A 22,724-nucleotide genomic window follows, 5' to 3' on the forward strand; every position below is an offset into this window, starting at 1 on the left:
CCCTGAGGTTCCTGAGGATACCTGGTGTGTGTGTGTCTGTCACTGGCAGCCTCAGAGCAGCATTGCCCAGTTACCGAAACAGCACTGTGTCCATTTCAAACAATAAACAGAAATAAACAAGAAACGGTGCCTGTCAGAATAATCAGGTCAAAAATACGATTTGTGTTGTGACTGTAAGGAGCCAGAATAAATCAGTTGTGACAGGTCACCGAGAGGGATTAGCTCCAACTCCAGAATCTGTACAAATACTCAGAGCTGCATTTACCTCCACAACCTGTGGAATCCATTCTGTTCAAATGTTTCATTTTATAATCTTGGAGATGAGGTCCTGGGGAAGGACATCGCCACAGCACCAGGGTAGGTGTTTCTCACTGAGATAGAATCCCAATGAGGAAGGATTAGTTACCGTGTGGCCAGGGAAAGTTCTGAAGCAGAGATCAGCAGGAATTAAATTGGAAGTTCAGAGCAGCTCAGTCAGGGTCCGACAGAGAGGTTTAATTGGAGAGTTTGTTCAGGTAATATTCGGTACAGTGGAGGCCTGATGGGAGTCATTAACCGACCATAACCAACTCAGAACCTGATAGTGTGGGGAGCATCACTGTGTATCTAACCCCGTGCTGTACCTGTCCTGGGAGTGTTTGATGGGGACAGTGTAGAGGGAGCTTTACTCTGTATCTAACCCCGTGCTGTACCTGTCCTGGGAGTGTTTGATGGGGGACAGTGTAGAGGGAGCTTTACTCTGTATCTAACCCTGTGCTGTACCTGCCCTGGGAGTGTTTGATGGGGACAGTGTAGAGGGAGCTTTACTCTGTATCTAACCCCGTGCTGTACCTGTCCTGGGAGTGTTTGATGGGGGACAGTGTAGAGGGAGCTTTACTCTGAATCTAACCCTGTGCTGTACCTGCCCTGGGAGTGTTTGATGGGGACAGTGTAGAGGGAGCTTTACTCTGTATCTAACCCCATGCTGTACCTGTCCTGGGAGTGTTTGATGGGGGGACAGTGTAGAGGGAGCTTTACTCTGTATCTAACCCCGTGCTGTACCTGTCCTGGGAGTGTTTGATGGGGGACAGTGTAGAGGGAGCTTTACTCTGAATCTAACCCTGTGCTGTACCTGCCCTGGGAGTGTTTGATGGGGACAGTGTAGAGGGAGCTTTACTCTGTATCTAACCCCGTGCTGTACCTGTCCTGGGAGTGTTTGATGGGGGGACAGTGTAGAGGGAGCTTTACTCTGTATCTAACCCCGTGCTGTACCTGTCCTGGGAGTGTTTGATGGGGACAGTGTAGAGGGAGCTTTACTCTGTATCTAACCCCGTGCTGTACCTGTCCTGGGAGTGTTTGATGGGGGACAGTGTAGAGGGAGCTTTACTCTGTATCTAACCCCGTGCTGTACCTGTCCTGGGAGTGTTTGATGGGGGACAGTGTAGAGGGAGCTTTACTCTGTATCTAACCCCGTGCTGTACCTGTCCTGGGAGTGTTTGATGGGGGACAGTGTAGAGGGAGCTTTACTCTGTATCTAACCCCGTGCTGTACCTGTCCTGGGAGTGTTTGATGGGGGGGACAGTGTAGAGGGAGCTTTACTCTGTATCTAACCCCGTGCTGTACCTGTCCTGGGAGTGTTTGATGGGGGGACAGAGTAGAGGGAGTTTTACTCTGTATCTAACCCTGTGATTTGGGAGCGTTTGATGGGGACAGTGTTGTCAATTGTAAAAAAATATTGTATTTGCGTTACTGAAATGGAAAGAAAAGTGAGATAAAGAGAAGGTTGATTTAAGAGTTGTGCTCACTTTTTGGAATGTGTCTTTCTCTGAATAGTTTAAATGCCTTGAGGCTACAATAGAACATTTTTGCAAAGTCCCTGAAATAATTCATCAGTAGTGATTACGGAGTCTCTCAGATGTTCCAGATCAGCACAGCGGGAGAACTATCTGCCATAAACTTCAGTCAGGAAAACTGGCAGCTGGTCATGTAGAATTGGTTAAACTAGTTACTATCACTCGCTGCTGTCCTCACTCACAATACCCCTCTACTCCTGGTTAGTTAACTGTAATCCACGGTAATAATTACACCCTGAATGATGGATGAAGAAAGAAAGGGGGATTCGTGTTTAAAGTCAAAAGTAGCACTTCAACCGGTTCAGAATGTGAAAAATAACTAACTGAACCCTGAGAGACAGAGTCCGGTACATATCCGAGAGAGTGTGTGTCTGAGAGTGAGAGGCAGCGTGAAAAATAAAGGTAGAGATGTAAGAGTGAATTAGTATTCAGCCCCTGTATGACCATTGTTGCAGGACTGTCTGTTGTTCTGGTCTGCAGACTGCACAGAGCCAGCACAAAGCCGGAATTCTCCAGGCTCGCCGCAGCTGGGGATTTTCCAGTCCTGCTGCAGTGAATGGGGAATTTGACTGAGCATTAAATTCTCCGTTCTTGCTGGCAGTGGTAGCGGGTGAGGCGGACGGGGGTCGGGGAAGGTCGACAAGACCAGAGAACCCCATCCAGAGGAAGATGAGGGCTGTTGACACTGGGATGGCGGGGTCTTGGGCAGAGTTTCACTGTCTCTGGGTCCTGATGTTAACAGCGGAGAGCTGTGTCCTCTGGTGGAATGGTGGATAGTAAGGCAGTGGCTACAATTTTAATAGCAGCAGCCAATCAGAGGAAGCTACCGGCGGCCACCTTAGATGCCTCGGTGAGATCAGAGGCCATTCCTGAAGTTGCAGCATTGAGAGAGCACCCCCTACTGTCAGAGGGTCAGTACTGAGGGAGTGCCGCACTGTCAGAGGGTCAGTGCTGAGGGAGTGCCGCACTGTCAGAGGGTCAGTGCTGAGGGAGTGCCGCACTGTCAGAGGGTCAGTGCTGAGGGAGTGCCGCACTGTCAGAGGGTCAGTGCTGAGGGAGCGCCACACTGTCAGAGGGTCAGTGCTGAGGGAGTGCCGCACTGTCAGAGGGTCAGTGCTGAGGGAGTGCCGCACTGTCAGAGGGTCAGTGCTGAGGGAGTGCCGCACTGTCAGAGGGTCAGTGCTGAGGGAGTGCCGCACTGTCAGAGGGTCAGTGCTGGGGGAGTGCCGCACTGTCAGAGGGTCAGTGCTGAGGGAGCGCCGCACTGTCAGAGGGTCAGTGCTGAGGGAGTGCCGCACTGTCAGAGGGTCAGTGCTGAGGGAGTGCCGCACTGTCAGAGGGTCAGTGCTGAGGGAGCGCCGCACTGTCAGAGGGTCAGTGCCGAGGGAGTGCCGCACTGTCAGAGGGTCAGTGCCGAGGGAGTGCCGCACTGTCAGAGGGTCAGTGCCAAGGGAGTGCCGCACTGTCAGAGGGTCAGTGCTGAGGGAGTGCCGCACTGTCAGAGGGTCAGTGCTGAGGGAGCGCCGCACTGTCAGAGGGTCAGTGCCGAGGGAGTGCCGCACTGTCAGAGGGTCAGTGCTGAGGGAGTGCCGCACTGTCAGAGGGTCAGTGCTGAGGGAATGCCGCACTGTTGGAGTTACTTTCTTTCTGAATGTTTGAACGAGGCCACTCTGCCTCTCAGGTGGATGTTAAAGATCTCCGGCATTTTTCTGGGGAATTCCCGGGGGATTATCCGCACTGTCCTGGCCAATGCTTATCCCTGAAACTACATCAATTAAACAGGTTAACTGTCTATTATCTCATTGGTGTTTGTGAAAGTTTTCTGTGATCAGATTATCTGCCATGTTTCAATGTAACAATCCTAGAATCCTACAGTGCAGAATGAGGCCATTCAGCCCATCGTGTCTGCACCATCATTTATCCTAGTTCGTTCCCCTGACACTAAGGGGCAATTTAGCACGGCCAATCAACCCAACTCACATCTTTGGACTGTGGGAGGAAACTGGAACACTTGGAGGAAACCCATGCAGACATGGGGAGAACGTGCAAACTCTACCTAGACAGTGACCCAAGCCAGGAATCAAACCCGGGTCCCTGGTACTGTGAGGCAGCAGCGCGAACCCACTGTGCCCCCGAACCGCCCATTTCAGACGTAAAAATTGTAAACTGCTGTGAGATGACCAGTATCTGGGAATTAGTCAGCTACATTTATTATTTCCCTCTCTGCTTCCTTTTTCTCTCTTTCTCAACTGGAAGAGATTTGAAAGAAAAGTCTGAGAATGTGTTTGTTGCCCTGGTTGTCTTGGGTTATGCAGCCGTACAACACCCTGAGTTCCTGCAGTCCAAACCATGAACTATCTCCACTCAGATTACTGTGTGCGTAACTCCCTTTACATCATCATGTGGGGGATTCCTGTTTCCCCAGTCCCACATTAACCCTTTCAGTCCCGAACACCCGAATACTCCATCTGCCCCAGTTTTTATTCAAATATATTTACATGTATATTTGCACACTACCCCATCGACCCCCAGCCACTGACTTCACAGAGTTCAAGTGTCTGGAGGTTTCCTGCCTCTCCTGAGGTTTGGAGGGTTCTCAGTTTGTTCTGGCTTGGCTGTTCACCCATCCGATCTGAAGTTTGATTGTTTTAGATTCAACACTTTCCTCTCCTTCCTGTTGTTCTCTATCAATATTTCCTCTCTCACTCTCAGGTGTTAGGGGTGCGATCTCACCACCCGTTCACGCCACGTTCCCGCTGCAGCAAATTTGGAGAATTTGGCAGCCAGGCCAATCTCTGGGTCAGTGCGGCGGGACTGGAAAATCCTGCTGGTGGGAAGATTCTGTAGTTTGTTTTATTCCTTCCTTTATCTTGACTCTGTTCCCTAATCTTGTTCAGCAAATTGACACTGGGGGGAGTTTTCCCATCCCGCCTGTCACGGGAGTTGTAGTCGCCGAGGTGGGGGTGGGGGTGGGGTGGGGGTTGGGGGGGTGGCGGTACAGACCATGGAAAAGTCCATTGACCTCAGGCGGGATTTTCCAGTTTTGGGGCAAGCGCAGCCGGAAAATCCCTGCTGAGCTCAGCGGACATTTCCATGGTCCCGGGACTTTTTAACTCTCACATCTGCTGTGTATCGCCTTCCGAGCCCCTGGTTTCTGGGGAATCTTGGATTGTGGCCTCCTGATGTAAGGGAGGCACTTGTTCCCGATGGTGGGGGGAGGACAGAACCAGGGGTCAGAGTTTGAGGATAAGGGGCAAACCCGTTAGAGCTGAGCTGAGGAGAAATGTCTTCAGCCAGAGGGTGGGGAATGTGTGGAATTCACTCCCACAGAAAGTAGTTGAGACCAAAACATTGTCTGATTTCAAGAAGAAATTAGATATCGCTCATGGGACTAAAGGGATCGAGGGATATCGGGGGGGAGGGGGATCAGGATATTGAATTCAATGATCAGCCATGATGAATCTGAATGGTGGAGCAGGCTCCAGCTTCTGGTTTCTACACTTCTACGTTTCAATATTGACCGATGTTTACAGGATTATACCAGCAGATTCTACCAGCTGGGGTTTGACTTCACTCTGAGAATAAATGGTGAAGAGTGAGGGTCACTCTCGGATTTGTTGACCCAGCTTCTCCCTTTCCTCTTCAGCCTGAAGAAGATTACCTTCATCTGTTTAGAAAGGAACAGGATTCCCCTTTGGACAGGACTCTCACTCTCACTTCTGTGTCGAATTTAAAATGATGTGGGAATGCCGGCGTTGGACTGGCGTAAACACAGTAAAAAGTCTGATAACACCAGGTTTTAATCCAACCGATTTATTTGATAGTAAACGCACAAGCTTTCGGGGTTAGTCCCTTCGTGACGAAGGGACTAACCCCGAAAGCTTGTGCGTTTACTATCAAATAAATCGGTTGGATTAAAACCTGGTGTTGTCAGAATTTAAAATGAACAGTCTGCCCTTAGACACAGATGTCCGCATTCCGGAAAGAATATCTGGGATCTGTAATCCCACCTCGGGAGTGTTGTTATTCATCCTGTAATTTGTTGCTGGGTTTTGGTGCTAAGGTTTTCTGTATATTTTGGGGTTTTAGATCTATATATTTTCCCAAGGTGTCTGACCGTGTGGAACCGTTCTGCCCTGCTTACAGAGTGCCCTTTGTACCTGTGGGGCTTTCTGGTGTCTCAGTGCCGACATTATTTATCACCATCTTGAGTTTTGCATTTTGTTGTTTAATCGGCTGGAGTGTCCTCAGGGTTATCTTCCACCAGCTTTATCTTCCCCTCTTAATCTGATTCTATTTTGCTGATGATCTGATAATCTGTATCACCTTCTCCAAAATTAAATCTCTTTTGGTTGAAGGAGGTCAGAAAGTGAAAGCACAGTCTCACACCAACTCAGAGTTAAGACTCCGATTCACAATCTTCAACCAAATGACCCTAATTATTTTTGATTTGATTTGATTTATTGTTGTCACTTGTATTAACATACAGTGAAAAGTATTGTTTCTTGCGTGCCATACAGACAAAACATACCGCTCATAGAGAAGGAAAGGAGAGAGTGCAGAATGTAGAGTTACAGTCAAAGCTAGGGTGTAGAGAAAGATCAACTTAAAGCAAGGTAAGTCCATTCAAAAGTCTGACAGCAGCAGGGAAGAAGCTATATTGAGTCGGTTGGTACGTGACCTCAGACTTTTGTATCTTTTTCCCAATGGAAGAAGGTGGAAGAGAGAATGTCCGGGGTGTGTGGGGTCCTTAATTATACCGGCTGTTTTGCCGAGGCAGCGGGAAGTGTAGACAGAATCAATGGATGGGAGGTTGTTATTAATTAATATTATTATTAATGAAGGGTCCTCAGGTTCTCCAGGAATTTGGGGCCTTTGATTAAACTTTGCTTTTTCTAAAATTTTGTTACTCCGAAGGTTAAAGTAACTGTCAAAGGATTTTGTCACCTCTTCAAATTTCAGATGATTTATCAGTACCTTGTCTGGCTGTCACATTGTCAGTCATTGAACCGATTGAATACCATGGCACAATAACCTGCTGAGCCTCGGGTCAGTTTTTGATCTTGATGCTGTTCTGTATCTTAACCATTTCCACTGCCACATTGTCCAATTCCGAGCTGCTCTGGCCCTTCCATCTGCCCAGATCAGCCTCACAAAGTAACTTTGAATCCGTCGCTGTTTCCAACACTGCAGGAATCGAGTTTTCCCAACAAATCCATCATTTTCTCAGGCAGTTGCCATGGTTACTGAGCTCACGTCAAACCTTCTCCAAATCTCAGCAAAAAATTGCTGAAACCATTACTAAGATTGGCTAGTTTGTCACTGGAGAATCGATTTGAATAGCCAATATTTCTTTATTCACTCATGGGACATGGGTGTCTCTGGCTGGCCAGCATTTATTGCCCATCTCTAGTTACCCTTGGAGGGCAGTCGAGAGTCAGTCACATTGCTGTGGGCGGATACAGGCCAGACCGGGTAAGGACGGCAGATTTCCTTCCCTAAAGGACATTAGTGAACCAGGTGGGTTTTTTCCGACAATTGATACTGGTTTCATGGTCATCAGTAGATTCTTAATTCCAGATATTTTTTATTGAGTTCTAATTCCTCTATCTGCTGTGGTGGGATTTGAACCGAGGCCCCCAGAACATTAGTTGAGTTTCTGGATTAATGGTCTAGTGATAAATTCATAGGTTTCCTCCGAATGCTCCGGTTTCCTCCCACAGTCCAAAGATGTGCACATTAGGTGTTTTGCCTCTGCTAAACTGCCCCATAAGATGTGTAGGTTATGGGGATTAGTGAGTTAAACGCATGGGGTTCCTGGGATAGGGCCTGGTAGGTTAGTCTGATGGACCGAATGGCCTGCTTCTGCTTTGTTGGGAAGATGTGACTCTCTCACTCGGGCTGCAGTGTGTTTTAAGCTGCACATTTGAGAATGAACTGTCCCCGGCACTGCCTGCTTTCTGGGCCATAATTAGAAGCTTTTTCAAACCCTTTTTAACGTACACTTACCCTCCCTCGAGTGTCACTCGGGTCTTTGACTGTTTTTGTGTTGGGGTTTTCACTGAGCTGCCGTGTGATATGATTGGAGCCTGTTTGACCGTCCGGTTTATTTATTTCCTGCCTCACAGTCTCCGGGTAATTCCCAACTGTTTTTAACAAAGCTTCCCGTTTCGGTGCACTTCCCTCAGGTCAGAATGAAAATCGTTCAGATTTTATTTTCAGAGATTTTGGAGATTTTCACCCACTGACCTGCTGTGTTGCTGCAGGAAAACCAGGAAACCTGCCCAAAGTCATGGTCCACCCCCCCACCCCCTTTCCCGCCGCCTCCTTCCCCCACCCTCCCACTCCTCCCCACTGCCTCCTTCCCCCACCCCCCCACTCCTCCCCACTGCCTCCTTCCCCCACCCCCCACTCCTCCCCACTGTCTCCTTCCCCCACCCCCCCCACTCCTCCCCACTGTCTCCTTCCCCACCCCCCCCACTCCTCCCCGCCGCCTCCTTCCCCCACCCCCCCACTCCTCCCCGCTGTCTCCTTCCCCCACCCCCCCCACTCCTCCCCACTGTCTCCTTCCCCCACCCCCCCACTCCTCCCCACTGTCTCCTTCCCCACCCCCCCCACTCCTCCCCACTGTCTCCTTCCCCACCCCCCCCACTCCTCCCCGCTGCCCCCTTCCCCCACCCCCCCACTCCTCCCCGCTGCCTCCTTCCCCCACCCCCCCACTCCTCCCCACTGTCTCCTTCCCCCACCCCCCCACTCCTCCCCGCCGCCTCCTTCCCCCCACCTCCCTCAACTTCACCCACCCTCCAACGCCCCCCCCCAACTCCCCCCTCCAACTCCATCCCTTCTGCAACTCCACCGTCCCCCACCTCTACCCACCCTCCAACTCCCCCCGTCCAACTCTATCCCCCCTCCAACTTCCCCCACCTCCAACTTCCCCCTCCAACTCCATGCCCCCTGCAACTCCACTCTCCTCCAACTCCCCCCCAAACTCTACCCCACCCCCCCCACTCTGCCCCTGCCCGGTACGATTCCCTTGGTGAGCAGGATGGGAGAACTGGTGGAACGTTACAATAAACAGATAACAAGACAGAAACTTCTTCAGTCCAACTCATTCTGACTACTACCAAATTCCTCTAGTCACATGATGCCCCTCACACCTTCACATGGACAATACTGTCCCCCCCTCCACCCCCCCCCAGCCTGCATTAACCCTTTCAGTCCCAAACACTCCAGTATTACAGAAATTTTCACATTGTGACCTGCCTGATATTCTCCCACTGACCAATCCCAATCACACCCAGCTTTCCTCCCATCTGCAGCGACGGTTCCACAATCTCGAGTGTGATTAGTATTTAGATCGCTCCTTCCTGGAGGGAAACATCCCAAAGTTCCCCACAGGAGTACAAACAAGCTCCCTGTGACCCTGAAGCACCTGAGATGTTCGGACAAGGGGACAGAAGTTGGATGAAGGCGCTGGTTTTCAGGAGTGGCTTAAAAGGAGGAAAATTAGGGAGTGGAGGGGGTGTGGTTGGTGGAGAGGTGTGGGGGGGGGGGAGTGTACGTCATGGGCAAGGTTGAGGGAGGGAGGAGGTGAGGAGATGTAGGGTTGGGGAAAGCGGGCTCCAGCCGGTTGAGTGATGGAAACTGGGGATGCCCAAAGTTGGGAAATGCAGCAATATTTTGTGGGGCTGGAGGTTAGAGATCGGGAGGAACGAGGCCATAGATTGGGATTTGAAAATAATGGAATCGATTGTAAGTCAGTGACTGGGATTGGCACAAGTTAGGAACAGATGCTAAATGAGCTGAGGTTTATGATTATTGGACAGGACGGGAATGGAATGTTCTTGTCTGGAGATAAGAAAGGCACAAACAAATTCATTATCGTGGGAACGGGCTGGTCGGGGGTACAGAACTCACAAGTTGCAGCTTTATAGAGTCCTACAGCCCTCTCAATGCCAAAACCAAGCTGAATCCTGGGCTTTCCCCAATCCCGGCTAATTAAGCTTTTAAACCTTTTGAGCTGCCTCTTTGTGAAGCTAATTAGCAGTTTTGGAACGTGGCCATAATCAAATGTTCCATTTATTCTCATCTTAAAATTTGTTTTGTTTCCTGAACCATTGCATCTGCTGAGTGTTTGAGGATGTGGAGTGACCCAGCTCCTCTTCACAAAACACTCCATGAATCTTCCTTTCTGTCACCTGTGTGCTCATTTATAATTCCTGCTGCTCCCAGACTCCATTCCGGATCCTGGCCCATTTCCCTGCGAATCTTTGGCTCTTTCACAAAACTCCTTTGTGCTGAATGTCTGAAGCTTTAGCAAAAGAAAACATTCAGCACCTCAATCCTATTAGGCCCTTTTGGTTATTTTTGTGCTGAGCTCCTGGGGGATGTGGAGCACAGTCTCTGAGGGGACATCAGGACAGATTATACACAAGAGAATGTCCCCTGGACAGCAGAAAAAAACACAAATCGAAAGGTAACCTTCAGTTGAGATCACACAGAATAAAACACGGGGTTAGATACAGAGTACCTAACTTCATAAGGCATGCCTCCCAATCCAGGCAACATCCTTGTAAATCTCCTCTGTACCCTTTCAATAGCTTCTACGTCTTTCCTATAGTGAGGCGACCAGAACTGCGCGCAGTACTCCAAATGAGGCCTGACAAGGGTCTTATAAAGTTGCAGCATTACCTCCCGACTCCTAAACTCAATCCCTCGATTAATGAAGGCCAGTACACCATACGCCTTCTTGACCACATCCTCCACCTGCGAGGCCGATTTAAGAGTCCTGTGGACCCGGACCCCAAGATCCTTCTGCTCTTCAACACTACTCAGACTTCTGCCCTTGATAGTGTACTCGTTCATCCCGTTGGTTCTGCCAAAATGGACCAGGTAAGGACGGCAGATTTCCTTCAGGACATTAGATGGATTTTTACCACAATCGACAATGGTTTCATGGTCATCAGTAGATTCTTAATTCCAGATATTTTTTATTGAATTGAAATTCCACCGTCTGCCGTGGTGGGATTCGAACCCGGGTCCGAGGATATTAGTTGAGTTTCTGGATTAACTGTCCAGTGATTATCCCACTAGGCCAACACCCCCCCCATTAGGAAGTGTCTGCCATTGCAGCCAAACAGATCCAGAGCCAGTTTTCCCCAAGGCTGGTAGGTCCCTCCCTGGGGGTGAGTGGCTCCCTCTGCCCCTGTGGGTGCAACACACAAACCTGGCAATTTGTACCCGTTTCCTCCGTGTCCTCACAGTTACCCGTCCACCAGCGGGTGCACTGGGCCCAGGGCCGGCACCTCGAGCCTCCCAGAGAATCCTGGTGTTTCTGCGACAGAGAGACAGAAGGAGCAGCGGGAGTTTGGAAACTCTGTTCCACAAATTGCAGTTTATATCCCATCAATCATCAATTTTAAACCTCAGATTGGCAGATTTCTGTGAACCAATGGTATGCAGGGATATGGGGCAAAAGCTATGTGACCAATCAGATATGATGTTAATGAAAGGCAGAACAGAGTCAAGGGGCTGAATGGCCTCATCTTTCTTCTATCTATTTAAAGGAAAATATACAAAGCAATATGTACCTCAATTTACCTCAATGTGTTCCCCTCAGCACGTGTGTTCCCCTCAGTGTGTGTGTTCCCCTCAGTGCGTGTGTTCCCCTCAGCACGTGTGTTCCCCTCAGTGTGTGTGTTCCCCTCAGTGCGTGTGTTCCCCTCAGTGCGTGTGTTCCCCTCAGTGCGTGTGTTCCCCTCAGTGCGTGTGTTCCCCTCAGTGCGTGTGTTCCCCTCAGTGCGTGTGTTCCCCTCAGTGCGTGTCCCTCAGCACGTGTGTTCCCCTCAGCACGTGTGTTCTCCTCAGCACGTGTGTTCCCCTCAGTGCGTGTGTTCCCCTCAGTGCGTGTCCCTCAGCACGTGTGTTCCCCTCAGTGCGTGTGTTCCCCTCAGTGCGTGTGTTCCCCTCAGCGTGTGTGTTCCCCTCAGCACATGTGTTCCCCTCAGTACGTGTCCCTCAGCACGTGTGTTCCCCTCAGTGGGTGTGTTCCCCTCAGTGCGTGTCCCTCAGCATGTGTGTTCCCCTCAGTGCGTGTGTTCCCCTCAGTGCGTGTGTTCCCCTCAGTGCGTGTGTTCCCCTCAGTGCGTGTCCCTCAGCACGTGTGTTCCCCTCAGCGTGTGTGTTCCCCTCAGCACATGTGTTCCCCTCAGTACGTGTCCCTCAGCACGTGTGTTCCCCTCAGTGGGTGTGTTCCCCTCAGTGCGTGTCCCTCAGCATGTGTGTTCCCCTCAGTGCGTGTGTTCCCCTCAGTGCGTGTGTTCCCCTCAGTGCGTGTCCCTCAGCACGTGTGTTCCCCTCAGTGCGTGTGTTCCCCTCAGTGCGTGTGTTCCCCTCAGCACGTGTGTTCCCCTCAGTGCGTGTGTTCCCCTCAGTGCGTGTGTTCCCCTCAGTGCGTGTGTTCTCCTCAGTGCGTGTGTTCCCCTCAGCACGTGTGTGTCCCTCAGTGCGTGTGTTCCCCTCAGTGCGTGTGTTCCCCTCAGTGCGTGTGTTCCCCTCAGTGCGTGTGTTCCCCTCAGCACGTGTGTTCCCCTCAGCACGTGTGTTCCCCTCAGCACGTGTGTTCCCCTCAGTGCGTGTGTTCCCCTCAGTGCGTGTGTTCCCCTCAGTGCGTGTGTTCCCCTCAGCGTGTGTGTTCCCCTCAGCACATGTGTTCCCCTCAGTACGTGTCCCTCAGCACGTGTGTTCCCCTCAGTGGGTGTGTTCCCCTCAGTGCGTGTCCCTCAGCATGTGTGTTCCCCTCAGTGCGTGTGTTCCCCTCAGTGCGTGTCCCTCAGTGCGTGTGTTCCCCTCAGTGCGTGTGTTCCCCTCAGTGCGTGTCCCTCAGTGTGTGTGTTCCCCTCAGTGCGTGTCCCTCAGTGCGTGTGTTCCCCTCAGTGCGTGTCCCTCAGCACGTGTGTTCCCCTCAGTGTGTGTGTTCCCCTCAGTGCGTGTGTTCCCCTCAGTGCGTGTGTTCCCCTCAGCACGTGTGTTCCCCTCAGTGTGTGTGTTCCCCTCAGTGCGTGTGTTCCCCTCAGTGCGTGTCCCTCAGCACGTGTGTTCCCCTCAGTGCGTGTGTTCCCCTCAGCACGTGTGTTCCCCTCAGTGCGTGTGTTCCCCTCAGTGCGTGTGTTCCCCTCAGTGCGTGTGTTCCCCTCAGTGCGTGTGTTCCCCTCAGCACGTGTGTTCCCCTCAGTGCGTGTGTTCCCCTCAGTGCGTGTGTTCCCCTCAGTGCGTGTGTTCCCCTCAGTGCATGTGTTCTCCTCAGTGCGTGTGTTCCCCTCAGCGCGTGTGTACCCCTCAGTGCGTGTGTTCCCCTCAGTGCGTGTGTTCCCCTCAGTGCGTGTGTTCCCCTCAGTGCGTGTCCCTCAGTGCGTGTCCCTCAGTGCGTGTGTTCCCCTCAGTGCGTGTGTTCCCCTCAGTGCGTGTGTTCCCCTCAGTGCGTGTGTTCCCCTCAGTGCGTGTGTTCCCCTCAGTGCATGTCCCTCAGTGCGTGTGTTCCCCTCAGTGCGTGTGTTCCCCTCAGTGCGTGTGTTCCCCTCAGTGCGTGTGTTCCCCTCAGCGCGTGTGTTCCCCTCAGCGCGTGTGTTCCCCTCAGCGCGTGTGTTCCCCTCAGTGCGTGTGTTCCCCTCAGTGCGTGTGTTCCCCTCAGTGCGTGTGTTCCCCTCAGTGCGTGTCCCTCAGCACGTGTGTTCTCCTCAGCACGTGTGTTCCCCTCAGCGCGTGTGTTCCCCTCAGTGCGTGTCCCTCAGCACGTGTGTTCCCCTCAGTGCGTGTGTTCCCCTCAGTGCGTGTGTTCCCCTCAGTGCGTGTGTTCCCCTCAGCGTGTGTGTTCCCCTCAGCACATGTGTTCCCCTCAGTACGTGTCCCTCAGCACGTGTGTTCCCCTCAGTGGGTGTGTTCCCCTCAGTGCGTGTCCCTCAGCATGTGTGTTCCCCTCAGTGCGTGTGTTCCCCTCAGTGCGTGTCCCTCAGCACGTGTGTTCCCCTCAGCACGTGTGTTCCCCTCAGTGCGTGTCCCTCAGTGCGTGTGTTCCCCTCAGTGCGTGTGTTCCCCTCAGTGCGTGTGTTCCCCTCAGTGCGTGTCCCTCAGTGTGTGTGTTCCCCTCAGTGCGTGTCCCTCAGTGCGTGTGTTCCCCTCAGTGCGTGTGTTCCCCTCAGTGCGTGTCCCTCAGTGCGTGTGTTCCCCTCAGTGCGTGTGTTCCCCTCAGTGTGTGTGTTCCCCTCAGTGCGTGTGTTCCCCTCAGTGCGTGTGTTCCCCTCAGTGCGTGTGTTCCCCTCAGTGTGTGTGTTCCCCTCAGTGCGTGTGTTCCCCTCAGTGCGTGTCCCTCAGCACGTGTGTTCCCCTCAGTGCGTGTGTTCCCCTCAGCACGTGTGTTCCCCTCAGTGCGTGTGTTCCCCTCAGTGCGTGTGTTCCCCTCAGTGCGTGTGTTCCCCTCAGCACGTGTGTTCCCCTCAGTGCGTGTGTTCCCCTCAGTGCGTGTGTTCCCCTCAGTGCGTGTGTTCTCCTCAGTGCGTGTGTTCCCCTCAGCGCGTGTGTACCCCTCAGTGCGTGTGTTCCCCTCAGTGCGTGTGTTCCCCTCAGTGCGTGTGTTCCCCTCAGTGCGTGTCCCTCAGTGCGTGTGTTCCCCTCAGTGCGTGTGTTCCCCTCAGTGCGTGTGTTCCCCTCAGTGCGTGTGTTCCCCTCAGCACGTGTGTTCCCCTCAGTGCGTGTGTTCCCCTCAGTGCGTGTGTTCCCCTCAGTGCGTGTGTTCCCCTCAGTGCGTGTGTTCCCCTCAGTGCATGTCCCTCAGTGCGTGTGTTCCCCTCAGTGCGTGTGTTCCCCTCAGTGCGTGTGTTCCCCTCAGCGCGTGTGTTCCCCTCAGCGCGTGTGTTCCCCTCAGCGCGTGTGTTCCCCTCAGTGCGTGTGTTCCCCTCAGTGCGTGTGTTCCCCTCAGTGCGTGTCCCTCAGCACGTGTGTTCCCCTCAGCACGTGTGTTCTCCTCAGCACGTGTGTTCCCCTCAGCGCGTGTGTTCCCCTCAGTGCGTGTCCCTCAGCACGTGTGTTCCCCTCAGTGCGTGTGTTCCCCTCAGTGCGTGTGTTCCCCTCAGCGTGTGTGTTCCCCTCAGCACATGTGTTCCCCTCAGTACGTGTCCCTCAGCACGTGTGTTCCCCTCAGTGCGTGTGTTCCCCTCAGTGCGTGTCCCTCAGCACGTGTGTTCCCCTCAGCACGTGTGTTCCCCTCAGTGCGTGTCCCTCAGTGCGTGTGTTCCCCTCAGTGCGTGTGTTCCCCTCAGTGCGTGTGTTCCCCTCAGTGCGTGTCCCTCAGTGTGTGTGTTCCCCTCAGTGCGTGTCCCTCAGTGCGTGTGTTCCCCTCAGTGCGTGTCCCTCAGCACGTGTGTTCCCCTCAGTGCGTGTGTTCCCCTCAGCACGTGTGTTCCCCTCAGTGTGTGTGTTCCCCTCAGTGCGTGTGTTCCCCTCAGTGCGTGTCCCTCAGCACGTGTGTTCCCCTCAGTGCGTGTGTTCCCCTCAGCATGTGTGTTCCCCTCAGTGCGTGTGTTCCCCTCAGTGCGTGTGTTCCCCTCAGTGCGTGTGTTCCCCTCAGTGCGTGTCCCTCAGCACGTGTGTTCCCCTCAGTGCGTGTGTTCCCCTCAGCACGTGTGTTCCCCTCAGTGCGTGTGTTCCCCTCAGTGCGTGTGTTCCCCTCAGTGCGTGTGTTCCCCTCAGTGCGTGTGTTCCCCTCAGTGCGTGTGTTCCCCTCAGTGCGTGTCCCTCAGCACGTGTGTTCCCCTCAGTGCGTGTGTTCCCCTCAGTGCGTGTGTTCCCCTCAGTGCGTGTGTTCCCCTCAGTGCGTGTGTTCCCCTCAGCACGTGTGTTCCCCTCAGTGTGTGTGTTCCCCTCAGTGCGTGTGTTCCCCTCAGTGCGTGTCCCTCAGTGCGTGTGTTCCCCTCAGTGCGTGTGTTCCCCTCAGTGCGTGTGTTCCCCTCAGTGCGTGTGTTCCCCTCAGCACGTGTGTTCCCCTCAGTGCGTGTGTTCCCCTCAGTGCGTGTCCCTCAGTGCGTGTGTTCCCCTCAGTGCGTGTGTTCCCCTCAGCACGTGTGTTCCCCTCAGTGCGTGTGTTCCCCTCAGTGCGTGTCCCTCAGTGCGTGTGTTCCCCTCAGTGCGTGTGTTCCCCTCAGCACGTGTGTTCCCCTCAGTGCGTGTGTTCCCCTCAGTGCGTGTGTTCCCCTCAGCACGTGTGTTCCCCTCAGTGCGTGTGTTCCCCTCAGTGCGTGTCCCTCAGTGCGTGTGTTCCCCTCAGTGCGTGTGTTCCCCTCAGCACGTGTGTTCCCCTCAGTGCGTGTGTTCCCCTCAGTGCGTGTCCCTCAGCCCGTGTGTTCCCCTCAGCGCGTGTGTTCCCCTCAGTGCAATATTTGAAAAGGGGAGATGTGCAGGGATACGGGGGAGGAACAGAGCGATAGCTCTTTGAAGGAGCTAGCACGAGCAGAATGGGCCAACTGGCCTTCCACTGGGTTATGCAATTTGATGAATCTGTTGTTCTCGTAAACTATCCAATAACCTGAGGATTAAAGCTATCAAGCTAACACGGATTTTGTCGGTTTCTAACGTATTCCAGTCCAATGCTCCTCCAGCAATGCTCGATTGGAAAGATCACTGCATCGTTCAATGGTTGGAGTGTTCAGAGATTAACCTCATCCCCGGATCTATCTGCTCGGTGCTAATTATGTTGGTTATGTTGCATAACATAATCATCTTCTAGATATTATTTACATAGAGAATATGTTCTGTGTGCAAGAACCGAGAAATGATCTAATTTGTCAAAGTTTTACCCTATTTGTGAATGATCTTTTCCTCACTTTCTGCTGAATAACCTACCCTGTGTATAGTCTGGGTGTACGGTCCCCTCTATTGTTTTAACCACCCATCCATTTAATCTCCTTCCACAGCCCATGTCGATTCTATCCTCAGAAACATTCATTCTCCTTGTTGTGATCCTATTATCAAGGTTGATTTGTTTAATCTTTATTTGCTGATTATCCACTCTGCAATTCCTGAATTCCTCAAACTGGTCTCATTTCTGTCTCTGTTTTTAAACATCTCCCCACCCTCCTCTGTTCCCCATTATCCTCCAGCTTTCTGTTCCGATCTTTGGCCCTTCCCTGTTTCCCTTTCCTTTACCCAGCCCCTTCTCCCAGTTTTCTCATTGCTGATCCTTTTCCTGCTGCTGTTCCTATTTCTATTACCCTCCCGAGTGCCTTTCCCACTCCAACTCCTTCCTCACTGTCCACTACACCTCCAATCTTTGTATCATCAGCAAATTTGCTGATCCAATTTACCACATTATCATCCAGATCATTGATATAGATGACAAACAACATCTATATGGGACCCAGCACTGATCCCTGTGGCACACCACTAATCACAGGCCTCCACTCAGAGAAGCAATCCTCCACTACCACTCACTGGCTCCTTCCATTGAGTCAATGTCTAATCTAATTTACTACCTCTCCATGTATACCTAGTGACTGAACCTTCCTAACTAACCTCCCATGAGGGACCTTATCAAAGGCCTTACTGAAGTCCACGTAGACAACATCCAGTGCCTTCCCTTCATCCACTTTGCTGGTAACCTCCTGAAAAAACTCTAATAGATTGGTTAAACATGACCTACCACGCACAAAGCCATGTTGACTCTCCCTGATAAGTCCCTGTCCATCCAAATATTTGTAGATCCTATCTCTTGGTATTCCTTCCAATAATTTACCTACTACTGATGTCAAACTTACCTGCCTATAATTTCCCAGATTACTTTTTGAGCCTTTTTAAGCACTTGTGACTAATAAATAAATGACTTTTTCCCTTTGGCCTTGGAGGGAAAGAATTCCAGCAGGGCAGGCTTGTAACTTGAGTATTATTGCTGGAGGTTTATGAGAGTTAGTGTTATTAACTGAGAGCTTTGCCTGTCAGCCATGTTTCAACTAGTTATGTTTTAACCAATAATGAACCAACCAGTGAGATATTGATCTCAGATATTTTAAACAGTGATATATAGTCAAGTGATGCCTCAACCAATGAAACACATCAGAAATTTAGGGAATGTTGTGGATTAACTTTCATCAATTTTCCAGCGGTGAAAATTCTCAAACTCTGGGCTCGTGGAACCTTGACAGTGCAGCAGGAGGCCATTTGGCCCATCGAGCCTGTATTGACTCTCCGACAGAGCATCCTACCCAAACACATCCCTTATTGTTTTGGAAATGATTAATTTGTGTGGGTGACACTGTCTAGGCCAGAATTTATTCCCCATCCGTGACTCACCATCAGAAGATGGTGGTGAGCCGCTTTCTCGAATCGCTGCAGTCCATGTGGTGTAGGTACACCCACAGTGCTGTTAGCAAGGGAGTGCCGGGATTTTGACCCAGGGACGGTGAGGGAACGGAGATATATTCCAAAGTCGGGATGATGCTGGGTCGAGGGGAAGTTGCAGGTGTTGGTGGTCCCTTGCATCTGCTGCCTTTGTCCTTCTTGGTGATCGAGTTTGCGGGTTTGGAAGTGAAGATGACCGAGTCTTGGCGAGTTGCTGCTGTGAATCCTGTAGATGGTCCCGACTGCTGCTTCTGAGTGCTGGAGGAAGCGATGATGAAGGCCATGGGTCAGATGCCAATTTTACTGGTCTGAACCTTGCCCTAACCTCACAGTGAACTGAATCGATCTGTTCTTGTGTAATTATGACGTCACCTCTCAGTCACACCTCAGAGTCTCATTTCTCCCGTATATCTCCCTCCTTCCGAAACATGATCGAGGCTTACAAGTGGAAGTACTGACACAGGCGATCAAATAGTTCATGCAGAATGATCACAGTAATTCTCAGCTGCTGGAAAATGAAAACAGAGAGTTGATTTAGTGTAAGTTTGATACCTTGGTTATTTTCTGCTTGAGACCTTGAGAAAGCTGGATGGAAATGAGTGTCGGTCTATCCTAATGAAACAGTCAAGACCACTGTACAAAGCAGCAAATAGTTCAATGAGAGGAATGAGTTTGGCCAATCTTACTGATCGTTTTCTCCTTTGAGATTCCTGCACAGAATTGAAAACTAAATCCAGTTTCGAACACCAAAAAGTTCAGCAAAAAATAATGCTGGAAAATGTAAACTCTCGGCTAGATCTCATCAAGTTGTGTCTGTTTTTGGGTGTGAAAACCTGGTAAAGTCCGATGTGAGGTGAGTGGACAATCTGAACCCCTCTCCGTGCTGGTTCCCCCTTTACCCTGGACTGAAAATCCTCACTGTCGGCACCGAAATGGGGACAGCGTCAATTTAAATGCATTTGCATGTAATTAAATTGACCCAATGGACTGTATGCCCAAACTTACCGGCACCTCCCCCTTTATCACCGCGTTCACCCATCTGGATTTGGCGAGAAATAGGCATCATCCGCACAGGTCCAATTCGGGTGCTGAGGAGGTTCCGAGCTTCCGGGGGCGCTCTGACTCTGACCGGGGCGGGATGGGGAAAGGCGGGTCAGGTGGTTCTCTGACTCAGTTATGTTGTAGGAGTGTGGCAGTGTCCATGGGGGCCAGGGCGGGGGTCATTATCCAGCCCAGGAGCGATTTTCTATTTTTTTCTGCACACGCGCAGTTGGAGATGCTGATCGGAGCTGCAGGATTTCGGGAGCAATAAGCCCCACCCACAGGCTTCTGAATCGCCGATATCTTTTCAGGCAGAGTGCGTACGGGGATGGGTGCCTGAGAATGAGTCCAGAAGCCGATCTTAAACACTCCCAGTTACAAGCCCACCAAGCACTTAGAATCCAAATGGTAAAATTGGGCCCTCAATCTGGGCTTCTCTGTTGGGAGAATATTGGAGTTGGTTTGAATAATCCAGCAGTGTTGTTAACAAGTGACAGCGTGGACATGTGACAGGTCAATGATAGGATTATTTGAGGCTGGAATAAGGAAACAATCAGAATAACACATTGTTGACATTGGTGCATTGTTCATTTTGTAATCCACTCATGTGAATAGTAACTGGATGCTTTGCATTTCAGAAGGTCTTTGGTAAATCCCTCACAGGAAGCTGAGATGAAGCCTGAGGAAATATAGAAGCTAGGAGGAGGCCATTCGGCCCCTCGAGCCTGTTCCGCCATTCATTCTGATCATGGCTGACCATCCAACTCAACAATCTGATCCTGCCCTCCCCCCAAATCCTTTGCTCTCCTTCACTTCAAATGCAGGATCCAGCTGCCTGTCACAGGGCTGACAGGTCTGGTGAGCCGGTCAGAGAGAGCGAGAAGTGGGAAGTTGGGTCTGTGTCCGGTTTCTCGCCTCTCAGAGTCACAGAGGTTTACAGCACGGAAACAGGCCCTTCGGCCCAACTTCTCCATGCTGCCCTTTTTTTAGAAACCCCTAAGCTAATCCCAATTGCCCTCATTTGGCCCCTATCCCTCTAAACCCATCGTACCCATGTAACCATCGAAATCTTTTTAAAAGATAAAATTGTACCCGCCTCTCCTCCCACCTCTGGCAGCTCGTTCCAGACACTCACCATCCTCTGTATGAAAAACTGCTCTTCTGGACATTTTTTTATCTCTCCCCTCTCACCATAAACATGTCGTGCGAGGGCTGCTCTTGGATATTGCTTTGAGAGTTGACTAGTGCTTCATGTCACTATTATACGCTTAAACTGGACCAACTGACGGGCAACATGACAGCTCAGTGACTATTACTGTTTGCTGTTTAGTTACGGGGACCCAGGTCGGATCTCCGGCTTGGGTCAGCGTCTGTGGGAGTTTGCACATTCTCCCCATGCTTGCGTGGGTTTTCTCCAGGTGCTCCGGTTTCCTCCCACACCCCAAAAACATCCTTTTAGGCTGATTGGGGTAACAAACTGTCCCTAAATAAGACCTCCCTTAATCTGGCACACATCATTCTCTAAATTTTCACCCCTTTATTGTGGAGTCCACTAGATGTAGACAAAAGTTGTAGGTAGAAGAAGGATTGGAATGAGGCACTCACTGAGTGTTAAAATGGGCGGTGTGGGCTTGTAGGGCCGGAGGGCCTGTTTCCTGTGCTGTGTTGTTCTTTGTTCTAAACCTATGCCCTCTAGTTTTAGACTCTCCTACCTTTGGGAAAAGATATTGACTATCTACCTTGTCTATGCCTCTCGTTTTTCAATAGACCTCTATAAGGTCACCCCTCAGCCTCCTACGCTCCAGAGAAAAAAGTCCCAGTCTATCCAGCCTCTCCTTATAACTCAATCCATCAAGTCCCAGTAGCATCCTAGTAAATCTTTTCTGCACTCTTTCTAGTTTAATAATATTCTTTCTATAATAGGGTGACCAGAACTGTACACAGTATTCCAAGTGTGGCCTTCCCAATGTCTTGTACAACTTCAACAAGACATCCCAACTCCTGTATTCAGTGTTTTGACCGATGAAACCAAGCATGCCGAATGCCTTCTTCACCACTCTGTCCACCTGTGTCTCCACTTTCAAGGAGCTATGAACATGCGCCCTTGATCTCTTTGTTCTGTATCTCTCCCCAACGTCCTACCATTAACTGAGTAAGTCCTGCCCTGGTTCAATCTACCAAAATGCATCACCTTGCAGTTGACTGAATTAAACTCCATCTGCCATTTGTCAGCCCACTGGCCCAATTGATTAAGATCCTGTTGCAATCGGAGATAAGTTTCTTCACTATCCACTATGCCACCAATCTTAGTGTCATCTGCAAACTGACTAACCATGTCTCCGATATTCTTATCCAAATCATTAATATAAATGACAAATAACAGTGGGCCCAGCACTGATCCCTGAGGCACATCGCTGGTCACAGGCCTCCAGTTTGAAAAACAATCCTCTACAGCCGCCCTCTGGCTTCTGTCAAGAAGCCAATTTTGTATCCATTTAGATACCTCACCCTGGATCCCGTGAGATTTAACTTTATGCAACAACCTGCCACGCGGTACTTTGTCACGATCTTGTCGATCACATTTTGCCGTGAAGTCAGCCTTGTGCGAGACCAATTACAAAATTAATGACGTCATTGACATGTTATTAACACACCCTGGGCACTGTCGTCTGTGCTCACTTACCTTCGACCCCTGGTCAGTCGAGGTCCTCACCGGGGAGGATAACACATGGTCCACATCAATGGGGACCTTGAAGATGAACTGGAGACTATTGAAGCCCTCTGGGTGGTTGGGAGCAGGGCTGGAGAGTGCCCAGGAGGCAGTGCCAGTCTGACAGTGCCTACCTGGCACCCTGGCACTGCTCACTGGGCATCTTGGAAGTGCCTGAGGGGCTAGAACTTGACAGGGATGGAGCCTGATAGGGGAGGCAGGGGGTGGGGGGGAGGTCCAGGGGGAGGAGGAACTCTGTAGAGGGGTGAGTTGATTGATGGGAATGGGGATTGCATTACGGCTCCTATTATGCACCAAGTGTTGTAAATTTGCCCACAATGTTTTGGCTTCAACTGTTTTGTGTGTTAGCAAATTCCACAGGCTCACCACTCTCTGGGTGAAGAAATTTCTCCTCATCTCTGTCCTAAATGGTCTACCCTCAATCCTTAGACTGTGACCCCTTATTCTGGACTCCCCCCACCATCGTCCTGTTTCTACCCTGCCTTATCCTGTTAGAGTTTTATAGGTTTCTATGAGATCCCTCCTCATTCTTCTAAACTCCAGGGAATCCAATCCTAACTGTCTCAGTCTCTCCTCGTACGTCAGACCTGTAATCCCAGGAATCGGTCTGGGTAAACCTTCTCTATCCTCACCCTTTAGCAAGGACATCCTTCCTCAGATAAGGAGATCAGAACGACACACAATACTCCAGGCGTGGCCTCTCCAAGGCCAATATAATTACATCAGCACATCCCTGT

At 51.1% G+C, this 22,724-nt stretch overlaps 1 long non-coding RNA gene across 1 annotated transcript in view; it reads left to right on the forward strand.

Annotated features, from left to right (window-relative positions):
• Nucleotides 1–287: 287 nt before the first annotated feature.
• The window catches only part of LOC145356291 (uncharacterized), a 75,207-nt gene continuing 52,770 nt past the window's right edge, over nucleotides 288–22,724 (forward strand). Inside the window, exon 1 of the long non-coding RNA XR_013889112.1 lies at nucleotides 288–357. This is a non-coding gene — a long non-coding RNA (uncharacterized LOC145356291). The remainder of the gene's footprint in view (nucleotides 358–22,724) is intronic.

This window comes from Carcharhinus amblyrhynchos, chromosome 21, assembly GCF_965287045.1.
Source record: "Carcharhinus amblyrhynchos chromosome 21, sCarAmb.v2.hapA, whole genome shotgun sequence".
NCBI classification, from domain to species: Eukaryota; Metazoa; Chordata; class Chondrichthyes; order Carcharhiniformes; family Carcharhinidae; genus Carcharhinus; species Carcharhinus amblyrhynchos.